The sequence below is a fragment of the Alnus glutinosa genome, chromosome 6 (genome assembly GCF_958979055.1).
Source record: "Alnus glutinosa chromosome 6, dhAlnGlut1.1, whole genome shotgun sequence".
In the NCBI taxonomy this organism is placed as follows: domain Eukaryota; kingdom Viridiplantae; phylum Streptophyta; class Magnoliopsida; order Fagales; family Betulaceae; genus Alnus; species Alnus glutinosa.
This window is the reverse complement of record NC_084891.1, coordinates 14582901-14607527: the sequence shown is the minus strand read 5'-3', so window position 1 is coordinate 14607527 and position 24627 is coordinate 14582901. Positions and strand designations below refer to the sequence as shown.

The 24627-nt window shown below is 44.7% G+C and overlaps 1 long non-coding RNA gene and 1 pseudogene across 1 annotated transcript in view; both read left to right on the top strand.

Annotated features, from left to right (window-relative positions):
- The first annotated feature begins 80 nt into the window (after nucleotides 1–80).
- Nucleotides 81–24627, top strand: part of LOC133870369 (uncharacterized) — a 59987-nt gene continuing 35440 nt past the window's right edge. The window contains exon 1 of the long non-coding RNA XR_009900704.1: nucleotides 81–198. This is a non-coding gene — a long non-coding RNA (uncharacterized LOC133870369). The remainder of the gene's footprint in view (nucleotides 199–24627) is intronic.
- On the top strand, nucleotides 7675–13687 carry LOC133870209 (NADH-ubiquinone oxidoreductase chain 2-like; annotated as a pseudogene).

Sequence of the window (24627 nt, the reverse complement as noted above, 5' to 3'; positions counted from 1 at the left end):
ACTTGCAATATACTATTTCTTTTTGAGACCCACGCTACTTAGGTTTCTTTCGCCCAGCCTGTTCCCCCCCCCCCCCCCCATTTTTTCTGAAATTTCAGAACTCTCCCTTAGCGTCTTCTCTCCCTCTCTCATGTCCGTCTCTCCCTCTCCCTCTCCCTCTCATTCTCACTCTCTCTTCTACGTGACTCTCCTCTCCAAGTAATTCTTGTATAAATTTTTACTCTTGTATTTTTTTTTTATTTTTTTATAAATACATGTATTTTATAAATTTATACATGTATTTTACTCTTGTATAAATTTTTGTATATAATTTCTTGGGTTGTGAATTCTCAATTGTGATTCAATGTTCATTGGAGATGTTGTTATGCTGGGCAAATCATAGCGCTTGAAATTTTTGTGGGTATTTGGGTGTGTTAGATTTAATTGATATTTAGGTTAATTAAAATTTTAGTTAATTGATTATTTAGATTTATCATATTATATAGTGGTATTTGATGTTTGTCCGTTATATTTGGTATATAAGTTGTTGAATTTTTTGTGGGTATTTGGGTGTGTTAAATTTAATTGATATTTGGGTTAATTCAAATTTTAGTTAATTGATTATTTAGATTTATGATATTGTATAGTGGTATTTGATGTTTGTCCGTTATATTTGGTATATAAGTTGTTGAATTTTTTGTGGGTATTTGGGTGTGTTAAATTTAATTGATATTTGGGTTAATTCAAATTTTAGTTAATTGATTTTTTAGATTTATGATATTGTATAGTGGTATTTGATGTTTGTCCGTTATATTTGGTATATAAGTTGTTGAATTTTTTGTGGGTATTTGGGTGTGTTAAATTTAATTGATATTTGGGTTAATTCAAATTTTAGTTAATTGATTTTTTAAATTTATGACATTGTATAGCTGTATTTGATGTTTGTCTGTTATATTTAGTAGATAAGTGTTTGATTTTTTTGTAGGTATTTGGGTGTGTTAGATTTAATTGATATTAGGGTTAATTAAAATTTTAGTTAATTGATTTTTTAGATTTATGACATTGTATAGCTGTATTTGATGTTTGTCTGTTATATTTGGTATATAAGTGTTTAAATTTTTTGTACGTATTTGGATGTGTTAGATTTAATTGATATTTGGGCTAATTAAAATTTTAGTTAATTGAAAATTTAGATTTATGATATTGTATAACCTCCTTTTACTTTCTTAATAATAAAGCCTTTGGCCTTTGTATTCGTTCGCCAAATCTTGTTCAGTTCCATCCAAGCTCGGTTTTGTCTGAATCTTCGTGGAAGAAGAAGAAGCGGTTCACCAGCCACTACATCTGTGGATCCCACCAAATCATTAAACCTGGCGGCTGCTCGCTCTTTGATCAGTGATTCACCGGCCACTAGATCGATGAAGAATCTCTCCAAAATCTGCTCTTTGATCAGTGATTCACCGGCCACTAGATCCAGGAATCCCACCTTATTCTAAAACCTGGTGGCTCGGTTGATTGGCACTCCTGTAGGCTCATCTTGCATACAAATTCTGGGGGTCTCGAGTCCTGCATCCACCAAGAACATTTCTTCCCTTAAACATAAAACTTCAGATTGTAAGGCGTTTCCACTACATAAGAAAAAACTTGAATTAGATCTTGGAAATGATCGACTCAAATAGATGCTCATCATAAGCTTTCTTTTTTTTTTTTTCCTCCTCTTCCTATTGATCAAAAGCATCCAGCAGCGCCACGCCAGTAGAAAGAGTTAAGCTACTAAGCTAAGCTGCTGTTGGGGAACTTGGTAGAAGCGATTTGCCGCTTCCGCCTCTCTAGGCTTCACAATAGCCCCCTATATAGAATGAAAAATTAGTCTTCTCCCCTACCGCCCCCTCCACTATAAGAAATCCGAAAGGCATTTTCAATTCCGAAGGATTACCCTTTTGTTTGAGCAGGAGGCTCCGAGTCCTGTGTTGACAAAGATCAGATAGGATCCTGCTGTGATCCTCGATCTCTTCCTTTTCCACTAAGTGATTGCTTAGGGACAGGGACCTTAGCGTACGATCTGGGAAGGAACTGCTCGCTACTACTACATACGATGCACTATTGAAAGGCTCGACCCGACCCGGAAGAGAGATCCAGGCATTTTTAAATCGTGATCCAAAGAGAGTCCTAGTCGCCATAGTCAGAGATTTAGATGTAGTTCCGGATGATCCAGACCCAGTCTATTTCGCAGTCGCGCTGTTGCCCCCGAGTCTTGGTTTGAGAAGCATGTGAGTTGGAATGTGGAATGTACTATCCTCCCGACCGGCCAGCGAATGACGCGAGCGCGACAGGTAGAAAAATTCATGATGTGACCATGACTCCCAAACATATCGACCCGAGTTGCGGAATAAGATCGACTTTTTTGAGCAGGGAACGAGTCGAGTAAAAAAGGCACGATCTCGAGGCAAGAGGAAGTGGAAGCACAGGGGGAAATAGAATCCACAAACCAAAAGTAAAAAGCAAGATGAAGAGGAATTCAGACCAATATAAGAGCAATAGAGTTGGCAAATCCACTGCCCGAGAAGACAGAAAGAGGTCTTTATTTGAAAAAGACAGAGACAGAAAAGAGGATATATTGTTCCAGGGGCAGAGAAGCCAAAAAAAGACATTAATCTTGCCACTGGACTATAAGTCTATCAAACCAAAGACAAGATGCGCAAGCAAGTCTATCAGAACGAGATACCGATACAAATACCGTCGGGGTAAGCCAATGGGATACCAAAGGGGTAAGGCAATCCGATAGAGAGATGCCGTTCTTTTGTGCTCTAGCGTAGAGCTCCTGTTACTTGAGTCACAGAACCCGAGGTAAAGAGCTTATCAGCATGCAAGTCGATAAAACCTAAAGGCAAGATGCGAAGATACGAGCTTGAAGTGTCCATAAGCTTGAAGCATATAGGGGCAGCGAGCCCTTATTAGTAAAGTAAAGCTCCAAAAAACGAGAGATTAACCTGCGGTGCGGATCTGACTCGACTAAGGAAAGATCTACTACGAAAGATCAGAGAAAGAAGAGCGTTTGATCTACTAATAGCGGCATAAGAACAGTAACTATACTGGCATTTGCTTCAACCTAAGCAAGACGCATTTTTGAGACATAGTGATCCATACTCTCTGTCGGGGGGCTTAGGTTTGGCGACCTAGACTCTGTCCACCAAACCAATATCAAATATCTCTGTTGGGGACCTAGGCTTGTGGCACCCCCTATCTCTTAAAGGCTGTTCAAAATTAATATATCTTTCTTTCTTCTCAGGTACAGTTGCTTTCCTTGATTCGGGCACAGTGTCTTCGACAAATCGTTGTCTCAGTCTCTGTCTCATCTCTGGTCCTGTGGGTTAGTCACCTTAGTCCAGTGTATCAGAAAGGACATCTGTCTTTCCGAGACATAAGGAGTTAGACTCAGCCTTGATATATAAGCAAGGTCAAAGTATAAAAACCAAAGCGAATCTCGTTAAACCCCGCTCCTCGGCTTTCTTTAAAGCCTTGTGACTCCCATCCCATCAAGTCAGGAACCAAAGACTGAAACTAGCCTAGCCCCGGTTAGGCGGAGATCAAGGGATGCGCGGAGCTCAATCCTTTTTGTTAAGGTTCGGGAATCATACATCCCTTATCTGTGAGTCGAGAAAGATTTCCATCGCTGGCGAACTTGAAGCAGAAAGCTATATTAAAAGAGAGGGAAAACCCCTCGATAGAAGGAGTGAGACTATACCCTTATCTATGAAAGACCGGTTTAGAGTGAAGCATCTGCCCATTTCTTCAACATAGGGGATATTGAACCCTAGATTTCCCTATCTACTTTCCCATTACTTCTTACCAGGAAAAGGCATACCAAAGATTTTGGGAAAGACACATTGAAATGGAAGTTCGAGGAGTAGGCGCCTGATCAAACACCTTACGTGATAGGGGCTTCGAGGTCCAGAGCTTTAGGAACAATAAGAACCTGTGCTTACCAGAATAGTTTGTCAATCAACCACTTGCACTTTTTTTCCTTAACTTACTTCACTTACCGCTACTCGCCCAAGCGCCTAGAACAAGACATTCTCGTTGTGTCGCACCCTAACTTCCTTCACTTTAACTAGCTCTTCCCGGAAAAGAAGTGGTTTTCTCTTTCTACTCACAAGGCTAGGTCTTACACCCGAAAGAGTCTTTCACTTTATCTATCTTAACTTATCTAAATAGGCTATCACCGCTAATAGAAAAAGTACTTGCTTGACCCGGCTTACCATTCTATTAAATTAAATGAAAGGGCTACGAAATACCTTTCGACAACTTACTAATGAACGAACCTTGGGACTCGCTAGCGCCTGTTAAGGCTAGTCATCATTAGCTCTTTGTCTTTCTAGCCGCTTTCCTTGCTTCGCCATACCGGCGAATGGACTTACTGACTAAGTTACTTAAGGTTTGGAACCCAACAAGCAAGGGCCGAGCGCGCTAGCACTAAAGCCGTTGCGCTAACGCGCTTTAGTTTTCTTGCTGCTTTTGTGGAAAGAAAAATCTCCCTTACTTTGTTAACTTACGTAAGGAGAGCACCTTTAGTACGCCTCCTTTTTGTTCACGCAAGCTGTCTAAGGTAGTGTATCGAGGGGACCGAGAGACACGTCTTTCTTTATGGCATAACCCGAAAAGAGTTGTCTTAGTCTTTCTCCTTCGGTCAGTGACTAGTACGTCTTATTCAAACAATTTAGTGGTCGCCTTACTCTAACAAGTAAGCCAGTAAACTACCTTCGACTTATATAAAAATGGCCGTAGGTTCCTTAGCACAAGCGCTAAGCGATAATAATTCCTTTTCTTCAAGTAACACTGAATGCATTCCATCAAATGTATTCTTATTTAGTGTAAGTCGTATTGTTGCTGGACATGTGGTTGCTATTCAGTAAACAAACAGTTGGGTAGCTTGGATTCAAGTTGACTGCTCTTCTTCATCATAAAATGGTTACACAGAATCTCTTTTAGCTTACAGTTGACAAACACGCTCCTCAGAAAACGTTGGTTAAAGTCGTCTAGTTGGGGCCAATCGAATGTAGAGGTTCAGGAAGCGCTAAGATGGCGAAACCAGAGGGATAGTACTAAGGCGGGGGTTAAGTCCAATGAGAGTGTAGTTTGCTAGTGTAGTGGAAGTAGTATAGTCAATTAAGCCGTAGTTAACTATTATCAGCAGGCAACGTCAAGGTCAAGCATTGAAGTAGCATTCTTTCTCTCTTTCTCTTTTTGTTTTATTCTGTAAGTTAAGCCGTATGTGGAATCTGAGTTTGATTATGTTTCTTCTGCAGCAGTAGATAGAGTAGAATCTGTCGCCTTTCGAAGACATTCACCCCTATCTCTAAAGGGGCTTACGACTTTATCGAAGGTAACGTCAATTGTAGTCAGTGCCTAAAAGCGCTATCATTATGGTAGTGTGGTTAGCCTACTGGATAGAGAGTTTAGTCATTAGCCTACTAAATCGGGAGTTTAGTACCAGTACCTAAAAGTTGGAGTTGGTACCTTTCCTTTGAGTCGAACCAGTTGCAAGCGGAGGCTGACGACTGAATATATAGTTCATGTTTCTCCCTCTATTCGTTAGGTGGTTTATTCAATTAAGGAGGAGTCGGCTTAGTAGTGAATAGGGACGTGAGGCTGCTGCTTCAGAAACTGAATCCACGGCTTCAAAGTAAACTCGATAGACTGATTCACCTAGATCCACTTCTGAAACGAGATCAACTGCTTCTCCTGAACCAGGTAAGGCTAGTTTCTTCAGAAGAAAGAGAATCAACTGAAGAATCTGCCTTCCTTTCTTTGAAGAAGTCATTGGGTGATCTCCTGCCTCTGGATTGCCTACGAAATGCAACTGGGGACATAGGAACGACCAGGCCTTTCCTGATAGTAGTGTGCCTCTATATCAGTAAGTAGTTTCCCGCTTTCCAGAAGAAGTCGCTATTGTTCCTAAAGGCAAGAGTAGGGTCCTGCTCTGTTCCCTACTAATTGCGTAGTAAGAGAAGCAGTTGCCCTTCCCCCTCGTAGGGTTGCTCTTTTCCCTCGGTGAGTAGCTTCCCGTCCTTGCTTGTCTGGTAGTTGAATAAAGGTTGTTTTGCTTTTAGCTTCCCCTTTCTGCGAGTGTTCGGTTCCGAGCTAAGATGCCTTCCGACTCTCTATTAGTAGTAGAGCTATTAGTAGTAGAGGTGAGGATAGGGGTATAGCTAACGTCCGCTTGTCCATCCTTTAGGTCTGTATCTGATCCGATGGGATCTAGGTAAATAGGTCTATACAGAGTAGCCACCTATCACCTATCTTTGTAGATAACTGCTTTTTTACTATAATAGGTGGTGGATGAGGAAAGGGGCTCTAAGCCCTTAGTAGCACGCACATTGGCGGGACCTTTCTTTCCTTCCTCTGTCCCACAAGGGAAAACCCGAACCAAGCCTATTTATTATATTATTAATTATATATTATTTACAAGTGAAATTCAAATCGAAATAGCGTATGAAATGAAATCCCAACCAATGCGCAAAGACTCCCATGCCTTTCTTGGTTGGACCAACCCAACCGGCGATTTCCGTCTTCCTGAATTAGGAGAGCAAGAACAAGTCTCTCTTTTTTTTGGGGGGGGGAGCAGAGCAGTCAAAGAAGAAAGCAAAGCAAATGAAAGATCTAGTAACCGATAATCCACAATTAAGTAATCAACAATTAATAAATTTATTTGATAATATTAAAAGAGAAACAAATAAGAGCATCAAAAATGAAGAAAAGAAAGAATTTGTAAATACAATGTTGGATTCCCTATGTAATGATCTAATCAGACATGGTAATCTAATTATAAAAAGAAAGAATATCCTTCGCCCGTTATCTCCTCATCTTCCTATTTATAAGCCACAGCTCACTTCAACGTTTCCAATTTCCCATAAAATCTCCGGGGCTTTCCTAGCCACTATAGTTTTGTTTTTTTTTTTTTTTATCTTCTTTGTCTGAAAATAGGTTTGATTTGCTTCACCTATGAGATTTTCTACCAATTCTTCTTTTTTTGCATCAAAGCTCATCCTAATCTACGTAGAGATTACTGCCTTAGCCCTGTCCTATCATCTGTTTAATGGGCTTCGTCATTTATTTACGGATTTTTCGGGATTTTTCTTTCTTAGAATTGGAAGAAAAAGATTGAAATGACTGTTAAAAATTTCACCTATACCTTTGAGATTAAAAAAAAATTGATTTTATTATGAAATGTTTATTATTATTAGCGTTGATAGCTCTCTTCTTTAAAGCTTATGCCGTAGAAGCTGACATCAGGCTATTGGCGTTTTATCCGCATCTTCCCGACCAAGACCCGGAAGGGGTTCGCTTTGTTTGGGATGAACTCGCAAAGACTCGACCCGAGGACTTCCCCCGTAGAGTGGCGTCTTTTATAAGACTCGAGTTTCTCAGTGGAACTCAAAAAAAAGAGTTTAAGCTCTTTTGGCTTACTTTTAGCCACGCGGGGCGGCTGGCTATCCGCATGTGTCCCAAAGTGACGTCCATTTTTTGGTAATGGGTATACTCGAGAGAAAAGTTTGGAATTCGACCTCTCCTTATACGCTCTAAAAAGGGGTCATGGACTCCTTTTTTGTTTAGGATCCCCTTAGCTTGACAGCTAAAATATTTCATAACCTTTCTACATTCAATTATTTATTGAGCCTGGTGTGGAATCACCATCATTGTTAGTCTGGCTGCTGGTCTAGCGATCCCTCCTAGCCGTCGCCGTCAATGTAGCCTGCCTTTTGAAGACCATAACGTAAGTAACTCAGTGCTCCATACGGGGGAAATGAAAGCAGAATTTGCTCGGATCCTCCCACATGTTCAATCTTTTTTTAGCGGTTTCCCCAGAGATCTTTGTCATTAATGCAACCTTCATTTTACTCATTCATGGAGTTGTATTTAGTACCTCTAAAAAATATAATTATCCACCGTTAGTCAGTAATGTGGGTTGGCTTGGATTACTTAGTGTTGCGCGCCTAGGAGGGCAGCGCGCTTTGGGATGCAGAGGAGCTATTATCGTCCAGCTCCCTAACCTAATGCGGCACCGGGTTCGAATCGCAGGGAACCGTAGCATGGGGGGACGTCTAATCCTTTTGTCGCCGCAAGGCTGGCTAATCGTACGCAGCAGGCTCGAAGACCCTTGGTTCTGGAAGGCACATGAGTCCGAACGCTATGTTGAATGTGCGACCGACACTACACTACGTAGGTACCTGTGCAGGTGAGGCGTCGGTCGGTCCTAGAAACGGCGGCAGCGGCGCGAGGAGTTAACGACCGGACGTGCTGCAACCTAGGGATCACCAGGCAGCTCTTTCCCTCTATAGGGATCGGGGGGGCATAGCACAATTCTTCTTGGAGGAGGGTTGGTTGGCCTGGGTGACTGATCCTGCCATAATGTACTCCTACCTATAGCACCGGCAACCGAAGTCGAGCATACATACGACGATCTTCATGCGTGAATAGCCGGGAGGAAAGAAAGGGCGGTAGATGATAATGAAAAAGGGCGCCACGTCTGGGCAGGCGGGCGGAATGGATGAGCGAAAGATGCCATGCCATGGAGTGAGGAATATCCCGAGTCTCATTTAAGACAACTAAATGCACCTCGAGGTGTTGCCGAGGAACTGGTGGGGGACCTTCTCGAGCACAGGATAGGCAATTGAGAGATAGAGCTAGCCTATTCGTTATGGGGAATCCATGCTCCGGGCCGAATAGAGCTTACCTCCGGCACCTGGCTTTCTCTGGCGCATATTAGCTTAGCTGCGCTTAATAGGCCGGTTTGGCTTCCTCTCTGGCGGCCACTTTCCTTACCTTACCCACGCTACACTCCCACTCCAAGCTACGCCTGCTGAGCAAGATGCATTGCGATTTCCTCTTCTTCCTCTTCTGTGGACGCACTGGAATATGATCCGGGATGGGAAGAGAAAGACTTTTTTCTTCGGTGGGCTTTCTCTCGTCAAGCCAAAGACGCCCCAAGACAAGGTAGAACTGTTGGGAAGGGGACATGATCCATAGAACCTGGCTGGATCCGGGCTGGGATAGTGGCGCCCATTCCTAACCAGTTCCGAAAAGGTTTGCTCATGCTGGATGGAGCATCCCCACTTAGTGATCAGTCCGCTAGTTCACGCAAATCCGAAGAAGTTATCACGGACGAGCCACATGCAGGGAAACTTGCACGTGTGGTTCTGGCCGGGCTTTCCTGAGGTATCTAATAACCTTGCTTCTGCTCGCCGCTGGCGCACCTCTCCTAACTATTGCCCATTTATTCTGGAATAATCTTTTTAGGAGGGACAATTTTACATATTTCTGTCAAATCCTTCTATTATTAAGTACGGCTGGTACCATTTCGATGTGTTTCGATTCTTCCGAACAATAGAGGTTTGATGCTTTTGAATTCATTGTATTAATTCCACTTCCTACTCGCAGTATGCTCTTTATGATCTCGGCTTATGATTCAATTGCCATGTATTTAGCTATTGAGCCTCAAAGTTTATGTTTTTATGTGATCGCAGCATCAAAAAGAAAGTCTGAATTTTCCACGGAAGCCGGCTCGAAATATTTGATCTAAGGTGCATTTCCCTCTGGAATATTACTGTTTGGGTACGACCGGACAACTACCGATATCTAAAAATATCCTTTCTTAGAATGTTGTTGTTAAATATATATCTATCTATATCGTAAACTATCGGATCAGGTATTACTTAGATGTGAAACTTGCAGACCTCATTGGTTGTGATATTGATCTTACGGGGAACGAAATCAAAGAATATATATATAGACTTGTAGAGACCCTCTATGTAGTTGTCTATCTAGGGCGATCGATCTACATCTTTCTCCATAGCCCTAGGGCTGTGTCTCGATCTCCTACGTGCGAAATCTGAGGGACTAGTTAAATTGGGGATTCCCCTTGGTCTAATTCCACGCCTTATGATGAAAGGAGGGTCGGCGTGGCGTAAAGTGAAGATTGAGGGAAGTAGAGCAAAATTCCCTTCTGGGGTATTCCGAAGGTGTAACCTGGGCAACGAAAAAGGGGCCCGATACTTCAACTAGAGGAGTGACCAGTTGGTTCACCAAACCCCGACCCAGCGTCACACGTTCTCCAGGTCCGAAGGGATCCAGTGCCCAACTACCGACTCCTCCCGGAATTGCGTTATCGGAGCCGAGCCAGGAATGGACGTTAGTGGACACCCACCACTTTTCACCGGTTAGAGAGGCCCTCTTTAATACATTAAGAAAAGATGTTCACAGGGGCCAGAAAGACTCGGTCATAGGAACTTAGACCACCTACGCTCTGGTAAATGAAAACCACCTCGACCGGATCAGAGTAAACAACAATGTCGAATCAGGCCGCCCCTTGCCTTGAAAGAATTCACACGCGGCCACCAGCTTTCCAAAAATAAGGGGAGATCTGCTGCTTACTGCTCACGAAAACATCCGACCTATACTATAGTCAAGTCATCCGCGTATCTTTCTGATCTCCTTTCCTTCTATTTATCATATTTTTGGCTTTGACCCATTCAAGGTGAAAAAAGGGGGAGAGAGGAGAGCTTTGGGGTACGCTCACTTCTGCATTTTTGTTTAGGTTATCGAGATTATCAATCGCTCTTTTTAGTGGGTCGGAATCCGTGTGATGGTTCGAGAGTGGTTTCAAATATTCTTCGCATCCCTTCGAGGACAACTTTATCCCGCGGGACTGAGTTAGTGGTCGAGTCGTTTTTGGTAATTGACACCCGTCGCATTAGGTTTCAATTCATATGTTACCATGAATGGTGAAGTAGCCCTCTTTTTGATGTCTGAGTGCCTTATTCTATCTATCAAAGTCCTTCTTTGTCTATAGCTCGGGTCAGTCCCCCACGGTCTGCTTTGATTTTCTCGAACTAATCCTAGGCACGTGGACTCTCGTGCGAGCCATGCAACGTTCTCAGGCAGGAACTGCTCCTTTCCTTGAGTTTAGTTCCTCCCAGGCGTTGATCTCGCAACGCCATGTCCTAAAAGTCTTCGATCCTTAGCATCTCGGGTGCCAACGAATGCCTTTGGTTTCGCTTGATTCGAACCATCTCCGTCGAGCCACTGCTTACAGCCTTCCGTAGTATGGGGACCTCGCCCCTACTCTCTAAAGCTTGCCACCCCTATTTATTAGTAAAGCTTGAAACACTTCCACGACCCCCTGTCCTTGGCCTTCCATGATGGTCCGCTAAGGACAGGGGGTCGTGGTTGGGTCTAGAGAGAGTGTGACAATAAATTACACTGAATCATTCGAAAGGGATGGGCAAGGAAAGTCAGAGCTCAATTTCGAAGAAGGTCGGAGGGTATAAAACCAGAACCAAGTCTTTGAAGTTTCGTATCTTGACCCAATGTCGGGAGAATTTGCTTACCGTGCCTCCACTGCTGTAGTTGACGTTACAGCTGGATCGGTTCATGCTTTGGCGAGCAAGCGCTAAAGCGCGCTTTGGGCTGGCATTGAGTGGTACCATACATCATCCCCTTATAATAGCGAAACTCAACAAGGCTCGACGCGAAGCACAAAAGCGCTTTAAGGCGCATTAATCAGGCTTTGAAGGTCACACAAGAAGGCTATTCGACCGACAAAACGTAGGAATTAGTGCGTGCTGAAAAATGGACTTTTCCTTTTAAGTGAAGGGTAGGAAAAAGAATCTTGCATCTATCTCGAGTTGCTCCCTTGAGCGATCTATCCATGGTTTTGTGACGTCGAGTTTGCTCTATTCTCTTAGCTCGGGCTCCTATCAAGCTTCGCTTCGCGCATGATAGCAGCATTATTGGGGAAGGAAGTCGCTCGCTAGTGCACCTCACCCAAGGTTCACGTCGCTAGGTCAATTCATGCTTCGACGCACTCCCGCCTCGTGTTTTCGACAAAGTGTTGTGCCATACTTCGAGAATGACACGGTTCGAAGGAACTCTAACTCATTTGGGCGAAAGCCCCTTCTTCCAATCCCGTAGAGAGGCTTGGAAGAATTGATTGATAATAACAAGACGATTGACCAATTGAATCATCTTAAATAAAGACATCATGCCCTAGACACGAAGGTGAGTAAGAGACCCAGGTGAATTCTGCGAAGATAGAAGAGCGGACTTCTGAGGAGACTGGAAGCCTATAAATAATAGGAATGGCGAACTGGAACCTCATCCTTCAAAGGTTTGGTGTATATTTGTCCTATTCGTAACGACCCTGACCTTGCGTCAGGGAAAGTGGGAAAAACCCTAATACTCTACGGGCTAGCCGGGCCTAAAGGAGCTTATAAAATTCCACCTATGTAGTGACTCGCATTCAAAAACTAAGAGTCTTCCTTAGCACAAGCGCTAAGCGATAATATTTCCTTCTCATCTCCTTCTTTGGAATTTAATTCTTCTTCATTTCCCACCCAGCAAACACGGAGGTATTGAAAATAGCTCGACCATAGGGAGAGGAAGAAAAGCCGTAGTGCGCGTTAGAACAAGCAACGGATTGAGCTGCCAACGCGCGAAAGCCGTTGCTTGTTGGGGTGAAGTTCTTTGGCGTGCCCCTGGAGTTTTGGACTCCCAATGGCTTGAGTTAGATTGCCAGTGCTGTTGGTAAACCACTGCACACAAACGGTCTAACTGCTGTTAAGAGCAGGATTTGTTTTGCTAGAATCTGTGTTGAGATCGATGCGTCTTCTGACTTTGTGGAAGAGTTTAATTTACAGTGTGGGAATGGGGATTGGACTACGGTTTTTGCAGAGCGCAGAAGGTCTCCTGCCCGGTGCCCTGCTTCTTGTCTTTTTGGCCATTCTGCTTCCGCATGCTTGAAGAAGAGTAATCAAGCTGCCCCTCATAAGAATAGAGCCACCACCTCTGAGAGTGAGTGGACTGATGTAAGGAAGAAGAGAAAAGACAAGGGGGTCTTGGTTGAAATCTTGGATTCAGCTTCTATCCAGCTTTCAGTGGAGGATGCTGCTGGTAGCCCTCCTTGCATGGCTGAGAACATTCTCCCCCCTTATTCGGGTGATGCTGCTTCGGTTGATCAGGTGGATCCTGGCCCTCCTAATCTTCCATCGGACAGCGCCCCTAAGGCCCCCCCCGGTCCTCCTCCGGATAAGGTTTCTGAGGCTCCTCTTACCCAAGCTGGTCCGTCCAAAGACCTGGGTACCGAAGAACCTCTGTCTCCTACTCCTGACCTGAATCCTCTTGGCCGGTTGGTTAGCTGCTGACTCTTTGGACAATAAGGGCCATGCTCAGTTACCCAGGATGAATAAAAACAAGAATAATTCCCCCTCTTCGAGGTGGAGGATAAGGTAACCCTGACTGGTTGTCTCTTTCTTTTGTCAGCGATGGTTTTTGCTTGCTGGAATGTCAGGGGCCTTAATGACCCATTAAAAGAAGGAGAGGTCAGGAAATTGATCTCTGAGCATCGTCTGTCCCTTTGCGGTCTCATTGAGACTAGGGTGAAGGAAATTAATAAAGGTTATCTTTTGATGGCTTTGGCTAGGGAGTGGAAAGCGTTATGTAATTATCAGTGTGCCCCTAATGGCAGAATTTTGCTTTGTTGGAACCCCTAGGGAGTTGGATCTTGTTCTTCTTGGCCAATCTGCGCAAGTTATTCATTGTAGAGTTTCGGCCAAATCTAGGGCTTGGAGTTGCATTCCTTCTTTTGTTTACGGTGAAAATTGTCATTCGAAGAGGAAAGCCCTTTGGAGTGATTTTTCCTCTTTTCCTTCTCTTGTGGAATCACGAGAGATTGGGTCGTTCTCGGGACTGGCCGGATTGGATGGGAGACCTTGATAATTGTGTACTTTCTGCGGGGCTCTTTGATCTTCGGTTTTGTGGCCTTCTCTTTTCCTGGTCTAATAGGAGGGAAGATGACCCCATTCTGAAAAAGCTGGATAGGGCCCTGGTTAACTGTAGTTGGGAGGCCTCCTTCTCCGGGTCGGAAGTTTCTTTCTTACCTGCTGGGGTATCGGCCACTCACCCATTAACCAATTCGCGCCAGTAACGAGGTCCTAAATAGTAACGTCTAAGGGATCTCGAAGATCCTGAATTAGTTTACACATGTGACGAATTCTTCCCTACCAGACGCCGAGCAGAAGAAAGATTTAATAAAAATTTTTGAGCTATTACCACTATCTGATAATCAAATGGTGATTCCGCCTATATCTTTTACAAATATTGCTTTTTCAACATTGCTACCAATCTATTGCTAGCACAGGTATCAATAGCCTTAACTACCCGTTCATGCCATGTTTGGAGTTTCTACGCACGAATCATAAGTTCTTTGGTTCGTAACGATCACAATGAACCATCCACAAGATAGAGATAGTACTTTATTAATGCCGTGATAACTATAATGTACGAGTTGATTCCCAGATCAGAAATTCTTTGATTGGGTCCACAAGCCAAATCGAACGCTTACTTTCTCAACCAACCTAATTCGGGGTTACATTCCATGAAGAAGTTATATGATAGAGAGAATGGAACGCCAAATTCATACATCTATTAACTTTTTCTTTCTGCTCACTCATTGATGTAATAGAGAGAGAGGGAATTGCCACACATTTATGGCAACTCACCGCTTCATCCGTGTACAAACCATTAAGCCGACCTTGGCAATTTGTCCCTTCCATCGATTTATCAATGCCTAGCACCTACCAAACGCCTACTCAAAACTAAGAGGGGGAGGGATGGAAGAGTAATAGCAGCATTCCAGCCAGCATACCTTTATCCGAGCCAATAATTTTTACATCCTTGAGTTGCCAGCCATTCATAGGTTTTTCCTCGTTTTGGGATAGCAAAAAAAAAGCCGAAGATCGGTAATCAATGCCAGGTGAAGCTGGAACCGTAAGGGCTATTGGGTGGGTGTCGATCTATGCCCCTCGCTTTTATTTCATCGAAAGGATCAAGTGGTTTTCGATCACGAAATGTCTGTCTCCCTCTCTCCAGTTGCTCAGATGCTACTACGCCTACGCCTGCAACAACTAATAAGGGCCCTTTTTCGAATGTTTGGAGAGGCTCACGTATTCTATATCGGACCCCCCAAACTCGCCTTTTGTCTTAAGAAAGATGGTCATTCTTCAGGTTTTCAAGAGCCGGACACATGTCGACAGACCAAGCAAGGACGGTATTCGCGATTCCTTCTCTTCCTTATTCCCGATATCGTACGACATGTACGACATATGCCTGCCAGATAGAGGCAAAGAGATGCCGACCCTTACAAGACAGTATTTGTATACAGGACACGAGCCTTTGCTACAAAAGCTAGGGAATGTGCTATATTAATTAGAGGAGTTTATGAACGTTACCAGCGGATCCGAGCCTTACCTTATATTGGAGAGTTGACCCTCTTGGCTGGGCCTATTCGCTTTAACATCGGGCTTGTCTTGCTTGATTGATTGGCTTACCCTCGTGTGTCGTGCCATATTCGCTATTGGCTTATAGTTGTTTAGTTATTCTTCTATTTGTTAAACCAACGTACGTACTAGCTTGAACACCGTGCTACAGTCATGTTGCATCCCCAAAAGCTTCTCCTTCTTTTGCACCTTTGGGTCATAGAAGACAGCTCCTTATTCTTCTTGCTTATGGGATTAAAAGATCTCTTATTCACCGCTCGGGCTTCAGGACTCGACAGACACAGGTCACCGATGTGTGGGTAGTTATTATTTCTTTTGCCAGTGATGAGATTCTCGCAAAGCCGCCTTACTAACCCTTCTATCCTGCATACCAACAACTTGTCACAAAAGCCCGATAAATTTACTTCAAAGATCAAAGAAAACCAGAGATGGCATTTCGAGAGAAAGCTGTGGATTGAGGGTTGCTTGACCCGCTAGACCAGAGCGCCAACCAGGTTCAAATTCAAATGAAAGATCTTCAAAAGTCTCAAATGAAAGCCAGGTTCGTTCAACAGCACGGGCAGATGCTTCGGGCCAAGCAGACTGATGAAGATGAAGTGGTGGTCATTCTAGAACTAGAGATGCTCTCTCAATCTTTGGAAAGCTTTCTCCTCTCGGAAGTAGCTTTCTCGATACCAATAGGGGGGCAGGTTTGGAACCCTCTTTATGTGAGCCTCGGGAGATAGTGAAGCTGTAAATTTTTGGTCTCATGGGCCAAGAAGCAGTTTCGCCATTTCAAATGAGACATTGGTTCCGGGACTCTTCATAGTGGACTATTGTCCGCTTTGACCGCGAACAGCTGATCTTGGCCAGTCTTGAATTGTGACTCGACGGGGCCGTTTGGGAGATCTCGATTGCCTTTCATTGGTATCTGAATGGAGGCGGTCTTCAACTGTGATCCTATACTCTTGCTCTTGCAAGTGCTGCATCTGAACCGAAGGATACACGGGGCTCTAGAGGACGAGCAATGGGAATTCATTCTCTACTTTCGACTTCCTTTCTCTCGCCGATAGGGCAAGCGCTACACTCTGCACTGCGCATACTTGGATACCAGCTCTGTTTGAAGAGTTCCTTGAGTGAGCCTTCTTCACACCGACTTCCTTTGGTGCCCCTCCTGAGACCAAGCCCTTTCCTGCCTGCAATGCTTGCTGATCGACGAGCGCCTTTGTCCTGTCTCCTTATCCTCTTTCCCGCTATGACGTCAGTCACTCCCCGAACCCAGACAGACCCTAACGGCTTCTTTGCTAACTCGCCCTATAGTAAGTATAAATAAGGAGAGGAAGCTGTGTTTTGGATGACTTTTCCACTCAGATAGATAACTGATCTGATCTTTATGCTCTTCCTGGTCTTGGACTATCAACTACCTACCGCTGCTTCAATCAGTGACAGTGTACCCTGTCTTTGTCGATGTCCGAAAATGTAGCCTTTTGTAACCCTCACCGTCATCATAGCTCCCACACGTAGTAGGGGGCTCTATCTAGACTACTGGACGAGCAAGCCTAGTCTCCCTTTTTTTTTGATCGAACGAATAGGGCCCAACAACGAACGCTTCAATATTCAAGGAGCGAAGCCCCCCACCAACCACTACCATGGTGCTCCCAACCTTTACCACTAGCCTATTAGCCATCTCATTCTTTGCCATCTAATGGAGTCAAATAGTAACTATTAGCCGCCTAACCAGTACTACTCCAATCCCACTTTCTTGCTTGGCGCATTCGTTCCTTTCGCTCAGAGAGCAGTGGGCTTGAATGTCCCTAGCAAGGACTACGCAGTCGAGTTACGATTGGCCGAGGGGAGTTCCATCATCATGTAGCTGGGTACAAATAAGCCAGTAAAAGACAAGTAGAAGCCAGTTAAAGACGAGTAGGCAGGGTACTATGAAGCCAGTGGGGTACGTCAACGGGGACAGATCACATGGTTTTGTACCGGTCAGCTTTGGGCTGGAGATTGATGATTGGTTGAGGTAAGATAGCCTCGTGGTTTTGTACTCTAACAGAATTGACGCTTCGCTTGGGCGCTCTATTATTGCCTCCTATTCCTGAGGGGGTGATCGAGGTTAAGCCGCGTGGCGAGACCCGCGAAAAACAAAGGACTATTCGCTTGATTTTTGGGGGTGGGCCTTTCGTACTACAATCCGTATGGGGAGAATGGAATTCTTCAGCGCACTAAAATCTAGTTTTTGGGTTCAATATTCATGAAAAGCCAGGTTTGAAATGATCCATGTTACGGAACCAAGACACTGCTGGGTTAAGGGCCTCAACGCCTATAAATAGAAGCTTCTTTCAGTCTCTATTTGGCAAAGGGAGACGGGGCCGAACTTAGAAGTCGGCAAGATAGAGCTTTGAGTAGCCATGGATATCGCTGGAAGACTTGATAGAATTGAGCAAGAAGTCAGGTGGAAAACGAGAAGCTCCAACGGGGGCAAATGCTGGGTGCGTTCTGGGAACATATGCCAGCTATCGATCAAATTCTCATACGAGATCGTATGCTTTTTCTCCAGAACGAAATACGCTCTCTCGAAAACAGGAAGAGGGCGCTGCTCGAAGAACAGCAAGAGCTCATTGTGCGGGCTGTCACCCTCGGTGACCGATCCACTGGGGAGACTAGAAGAAATGAAAAAATAGTTACAGTCTCTCCCGTCTACTGGTTTTTCCAATTTCAGGCCTACCCTTTGACTTATTCAAGTTTCGAAAATAATGTAGTTAGCATAATGCTTTTTAAGCTCCATAAAGGCTTCAGTGGTAGTTTATGTAGTTACAAAAATGAAGTTTTTCTTTTATAATGGGTTGCCCGTATTAGTTGTTGTGCTTCCTACTTGAAACAACCAGCGGTTGAGGCTGACTCCAACTAAGTTGTCATTGGCTCAGAGAGCTCTAGCTCTCCTTAAATATATATAAATTTATATATATATATATATAATATATATTTATATATTGATCCTCTTGTTAGGAGAATTGAGCAGGAAGACGAGTATGAGTGAGCGGGTTCCGGAACTGGAACTTCTGCTCCTCCTGCTCCTAAAACAGTTATTCTTCCTTTGTTTCCTTTTGTGCCTGCTTTGTTCTTTCCTTTGTGCCTGTTTGCTATAGTCTCACTTGGTTGACTCGATCCGTCGGACAAGGAATCCCCTGCTTCTTTCGCCTTCTCCTGCTCCTTATGCTGTGCCTAGCTGACAGGCAGGTAATGGACAAAGGTATGGGACTACAGTAACTTATGAATAAAAGCATCGCGGGACTAAGTAACGAAAGTCCATTCAACACTTCACTTCTCTATGTCTATGTCTATGTATCTGTATCTGTCTGTTCTTTTCTTAGTAGTGACTAGTGCTGTTGTAATAAAAGTGGGAAGGAGGCAGTGGTCTTGGTCTCCTCTCCTGGTCGAGTAGCCCACGGAGCGGTCGTTCGAGTAGGGCGAATAGGGATAGGGACTCGATTGACCGAGGGAAAGAGCGATTGATTCATTACACACGTATACGAGCACACCAGGTAATGAAATTGAGCAGGTATGTATTAGAAAGCAATCCCAAGCTGGTATATAGACAGCACCCCCGCGTTCCAGCAATCCTACCAGCTAGAAGAAAAGAAGAAGACTCACTTTTCCGCCAACAGGAAGCGGAATAGCAATGCCAATCCCTTACCTCCTTTTCCTACTCCTCCTTCTCATCGTTGATACCGACTAGTGGGTAGAACGAATAGTTAAGCATTAATCGCAGGCAAACAAGCCTTCCCATAGTCTTTCCGCCTCTGTCCCTTAGGCTCTCTGTCCTGCTCCCCGAAACAGGAAAGCAAACAAGCCACCAGCACTTCAATCAGTAAAGCTAGCCACTCAACTCGCTCTCTTCCAATTCCTTCTCACATTGTCTTTCAGATCCTCCACCTAGCCAAGTAGGTCTCAAAAGGTTCACCCCGCATATGCTTAGTCGCCGCAAGCTCCATATAGGTTACTTTGCGGGCTACTGAATAGAATCTGCGGTGAAAGGCGTCTACCATATCGGCCCAACTATTGATCGAGTTCGGCGCGAGGCGTGTATACCACGTGAATGCGACACCCGAAAGACTCGCAGAAAAGTGCTTCAGCAACAAACTCTCATCGTGAGCAGTATCTCCGCTGGCAATTTCGAAATGACTAATATGCTCTGCGAGATCTCCACTTCCATCATACAACCGAAACCAGCTAAGGAAGGAGCGAGGCGAGATCCAAGCGAGCGAATGAGCGAGACTCTATCCGTTTAGAGTGAGTGTACGAACATATTGAGTTAAGACTTGATTCAAGCGAGTGAGTTCACGAACGAGACTTTCTCTGTTTTAGCGAGCGGAAGGAACTTGCCATAGGCATCCTACTCGAACCTTCCCTTCAATCGCAACACCCGTCCCTGCAACAGCAACTGAAATAGAGCCACAGGATAGAGCCCATAGAGGTAATAAAAGAGATCCTCGCCTTCGAAACTTCCCACCACCAGCCCTCAGTCTTTCAATTGAAGGCCTTCCCTTCGACCCTTCGCAAGAAGAAAAGAGCTACGGACGCAAGGCTTTTACGGTAAGGCGATCCCTTCAAGTAGAACAGAGCACCTGCGAGCTACAGGACAGGAGCGATCCATAAGAATTTCCTCGAATAGCCGAATAGCCCTAACCTCATCTTGCCTTCCACCGCACCAGCAACAGGAAACAGGAAACCGAATTAGAGCGGAAAGAATACTAGAGCCATCGTAGGAGAACCGGATTCTTGACCGATCTGCTCTTGACCCGAGATTTCTTCACCGATCGACTTGCCCGAGGTCGTTAGGTCGCGTAGGTACGGTTTGAGAGAACACGATTCAATCCGCCGTTGCTTTGACATGACAAAAGGGAACGGCTACAAAGCCTTTTTGGGCCATGTCTCTCGAGAAAAGGAACGACTGCTGCAGATAAGGAAGTACTCCTTCGGATGAATATATAAGCGAAGGGACCAGGGCAGAAGGTACCTAAAACATATAAATAGGGGTTGGTACCTTAAACTATGGCTTGCAAAATAAAGATTTATCATAATACGAGAGAGGTTATAACAAAAAACAAATCATGATTAAAAAAAAATACCCTCAACATTTACGTAACCTTTAGGAAATAAACTGAAATGTTATCGGGAAGAATTCCCCCAAATCACCAATATACTCATCAACGGGAAGTTCAAGGTCTAAAGCTCGGGCCCTGTGATGCTTAGGGTGGGGCCCATCATACTCTTTGAACATTTATATGTTTTCCACGCTTGTTGAGCGGTCAAACTACTTGTAATTGCGGATGGGCACAGTATGAATTAAACTTGCTTTCTAAAGCCCCAACCAACTGAGGCCCCAATTGTAACCCGACTGGACCCTAGAAATCGAGATCTAGGGAGAAGAGAAATAGAAATCGTAACAAATCTGGTTGGAGGTAATGAAGGAAGGGAAGGTGGGGAAGGAAGTCGCATGTGCTGTGCCGGACAAGCTCTATGTTCTTTCCCTTATCGCTGAACGTACGGCTTGTGGTACCGCTTATGGTACTACTTGCGGTACGGACTGCTCTTCTTGCCTATTACTTTCTTGTTGTAGGCTGCGGGTTGTATGGCGACACCGGCTCCACCCCATACTGGGGAGTAGGACTAATTGTCCTTAAGGGAATCTAACTCTTAAAGCAAAGGCATTTTGATATTCTCAATCGGCAAAGTCTCGCTGCATTGAAAGCGGTAGACTGGTGCTTCTTATCCAGTGAAGCACGAGAGCCTCCCTTCTCAGGCATTCACTAGAAGGCTAAACTCCAGAGTCACTCATCTAAGATAAGAAAAGATACCGGTATCAAACAAAACATATTACGATTGAAAGGAAAGAGTAAGAAGTAGCTCTTAGGGAGAAAACTCCTAATACAGTCAACTACAGCTAGCGAGGAAGGGAATGGGAAGTGGAAAGAGGAGAAGCAAACAGCACAGCTAAATAGGCATTAGCGCGCTAACACTCATGCTCCTTTGCTGCGCTTGCTTCCTAGCTAGAACTCACGGAGCACACAGCGCAAACATAAGGGCATTAGCACGAAGCAAAGGCATAGAGGCTAGCGCGCAGAGCAATAGTAAGCTACTTCACTCGAGAAGAAGAAAGACGCTCTCGCTCGACTCAGATAATGATAAAGCTCGAGCTCATCTCTTGCCAAGCTAGCTCCGATGCTACTGCTCAGCTCAGCTCTGATACTTCAAGAACAGTACTTTATTTAGGAACTGCACTTCTACTTGATTTATTCACTGGCCTTCCTCTTGCTGGTGGGCCTGCTTTCTCCGGTGCCAGCTCTGAAACCGGAGGTATCTGTACCGGCTTGCTCGTCTTCCTGCCTTCCTTCCAAGGACCCTTCTGTCCAATAATTAGTCTCCCATACTTACTGCTTGCCGTATGGCCTAACGGCCTACTCTATTCCGCCTAAAGACAAGTCCTATACTTAGCTTTCTTCATACCGGTGATCCAATCAAATATTCAATCAAACCGGATCACCTGAAGGGCTACCTTTCTGCCTATAATGGTGAATTTCATTATCTTAGTTAGATAAGGTGAAGTCCTTATTGAATCAATAAAATTTTGAATAAAATATATGAGCAGTGGTCTTCTTTCCGCTCTTCGAGGCTCTTCTTGTAAAGAAAGGCATCGATACATACACCCCATAGCCCAAAAGGCCTACGAGGTCGCGGTGTAGGCTAAGATCCTTTACGAACTGGAAGAGCAAAACAAGACACTGGAGCTTACTCGAAAGGGAGGCGTAATTGCATGCTTCACTTCCAGTGCACTAGCGGTTTGAGGAACCAGCGCCCAATGAGCCTGCGCGGCCGGTCCCCGTTGGCTAAGAACCCCTCTTTCCCATACAGATAAAGAAGTGAAGCAATCTATTTCGCTTCGCGGGTAGGAAGATTTACATGCTATGGAAAATTCAATAAGTGAGCAAGAAAGCAAACATTGATTGAAAGTATAGCGCGAAGAGAGCAGAGCAGCAAGCAAGCAAAGCTATAGCGCGCTCCGAAACAAACAAGCTAGCCATAGCGAGACCAAATGCTTTAGCAATTGCGCGAAAGAAGACCGGAGGAGAGATTCTTTCACAGAAGAAAGAACCGATATGAACAAACCCTAGAGCTGGCATTTAATGGTACACCCCCTTATCCACCACTTCCTCACCATTAGTCCGCCTACGATCAGAAAGGAGGAAGGCTGGAACCGGCCCGACGAGTAGTCAATCCGTGCAAAGGATTAGATTTTCAGCACGGACCTTTTGATCATTGCGCACCATTTCACAGCATGGATCGACGATCCAACGCAATAAATAAAGGATTGAACTGAGATCGAGGCCTGTCGGGAAGCTTGGAGAAGGAAAATCCGTAAAATAAGTTCTTTAGCGGGGAAGTTTAAGAAAGGGGAGATGAACTGGGCACCCACACACACGGGGTGGGTAGGTCGGCGTGATCTATGCGAGGTGAGGTTGGTTCAAAATCAATAGGAAAAGGATAATCCTCTGATTCCGTTTTTACTGGATTATTGTGTTCCGAACCGGGATTCGTCCTTTCGGCGATCGAGCAGAGCTCTACGGGTGAAGTGGTGGGAGGGGGGGTACACTACCCTATCTTTCTGGAAAAGAACGAATGCGAGAGAGGTTTGCTGAACAGTCGGGGATTCTCGTCCTGCGGGTAAACAGGAGCAGAGTCAACCCCTCAATTGCATTCCGAGCGAGGCACATTCCCTTCTTTCTCTGTTTTCTACTTCATAGCTCCCGGTACGATTAGTGAGGGAGGCATTTTCTTTGTTGTTGTGGAATTTGCCTAAGAGGACCTCTAACCTGGTTATGTGACCATCGTTTGACTAGGTTTCACAGATCAGGATGCAAACTCTCATTCAACTTGACTCGCTTCCCGGTCACTCCCCTAGATTATTGGTTTGAAGATTCGGCACAACTTCTTATATATATACAGTTAGTGTGCAGGAAAGATGGAAGCATAAGCAAAGTTTCCTTCATAACTGCAAGAATTGGTTCGAACTGGTTATGCAACCACAATTCCTAATGCCTCTTTGGATGTTTGATGCCAGCAAGGGGCCTTCAATCACAGATCAATGGCCATTGAATCGATTTACTACGATCTGATCCGAGTATACTTCTCCTTCTGAATGGAAGGCAGGTCTGAAAGAAGGACTGCAGCATATGATCTAAGATCGAAGAATCGGGACAATCACGAAAGAATCATGACCTCAACAGCTCGAAGAAGAGCAAAGCCAGCGCGCTTCGGGCTATATTATTACGATTACAGAAAGTCTTTCTTTGTTTGGAAGGTAACCATTCCTGGAGAAGGACCCCAACTTAGTGATGAACTCGAAGGCCAGGGAATTAAGAATGCCTTGGCTTGGGCGCCTGGGCCAACAAGAAATGGGGCGAAGTCCGGGGAGGATTGACTCACAGACTGGGGATCGGAAACCAATGAAAACCAGATCCGGTTTCTGTTTGTGAATCATGTCAACTTGGAAATGTGACACGACACCGGGGTGACAAGCGCCTCTTGAACCCTTTCGACGTGGGTCAGCTCAAGAACTCTATTCAAGTAGACGATTTAGCACGGGCAATTCCTCCCGTTAGAGGTGCAGCGTTCACACTGTCTCTTGTGACAGAATCTTCTGGTAAATGCTCAAAGATGAATCCGAATAAGCCTCTGCCTTGATTGAGCAAAGGCAATCCCTTGTCTTTTAGAGTGCAACTCGCACAGAAGATTCTTAAATAGGTGAGTTCCGCTCCTTGGAATGAATCGGTGAAAACCCAGAACCAAGCGTTCTCATGAGCTAGTTCACATCAAATTCTGGGAATGAGTCTCACCCTCTTTGTTGTCCCTTCCCCCTCTTAGTCAGGTGTTCCCGTCTTCTTGTTCTCACGGATTGGCATCTTTTTGTTCAACCAGGATTGGAACCCTTTACTTTTGCCTTTGCAGGTACCTACCTAATAAGAGGCCGTGGTTACCTACTCTAATTGCCTGAGGGCGCTCTTTACCTAACCTACCTGTGCTGGAACAAGCTATGCTACCACCATTAGCTTAATGTGCTGGCTTTTTGATGCAAAATGATGGTGCTAGTGAGGATGCTGCCTTTAGGTCTTCACCTAGAAGATCAACCAACCAATGATGTGAGCATCAGGTGGTGGCTTGACTAGAGTCCATGTCTTATTCTTCTCAATGGCCTTCATCTCTTCATCCATGGCTTTCAGCCTCAGAATACCTTTCATAGGGCTTGGTGAAAGCTTCAGACACAGTTTCCGGTTCC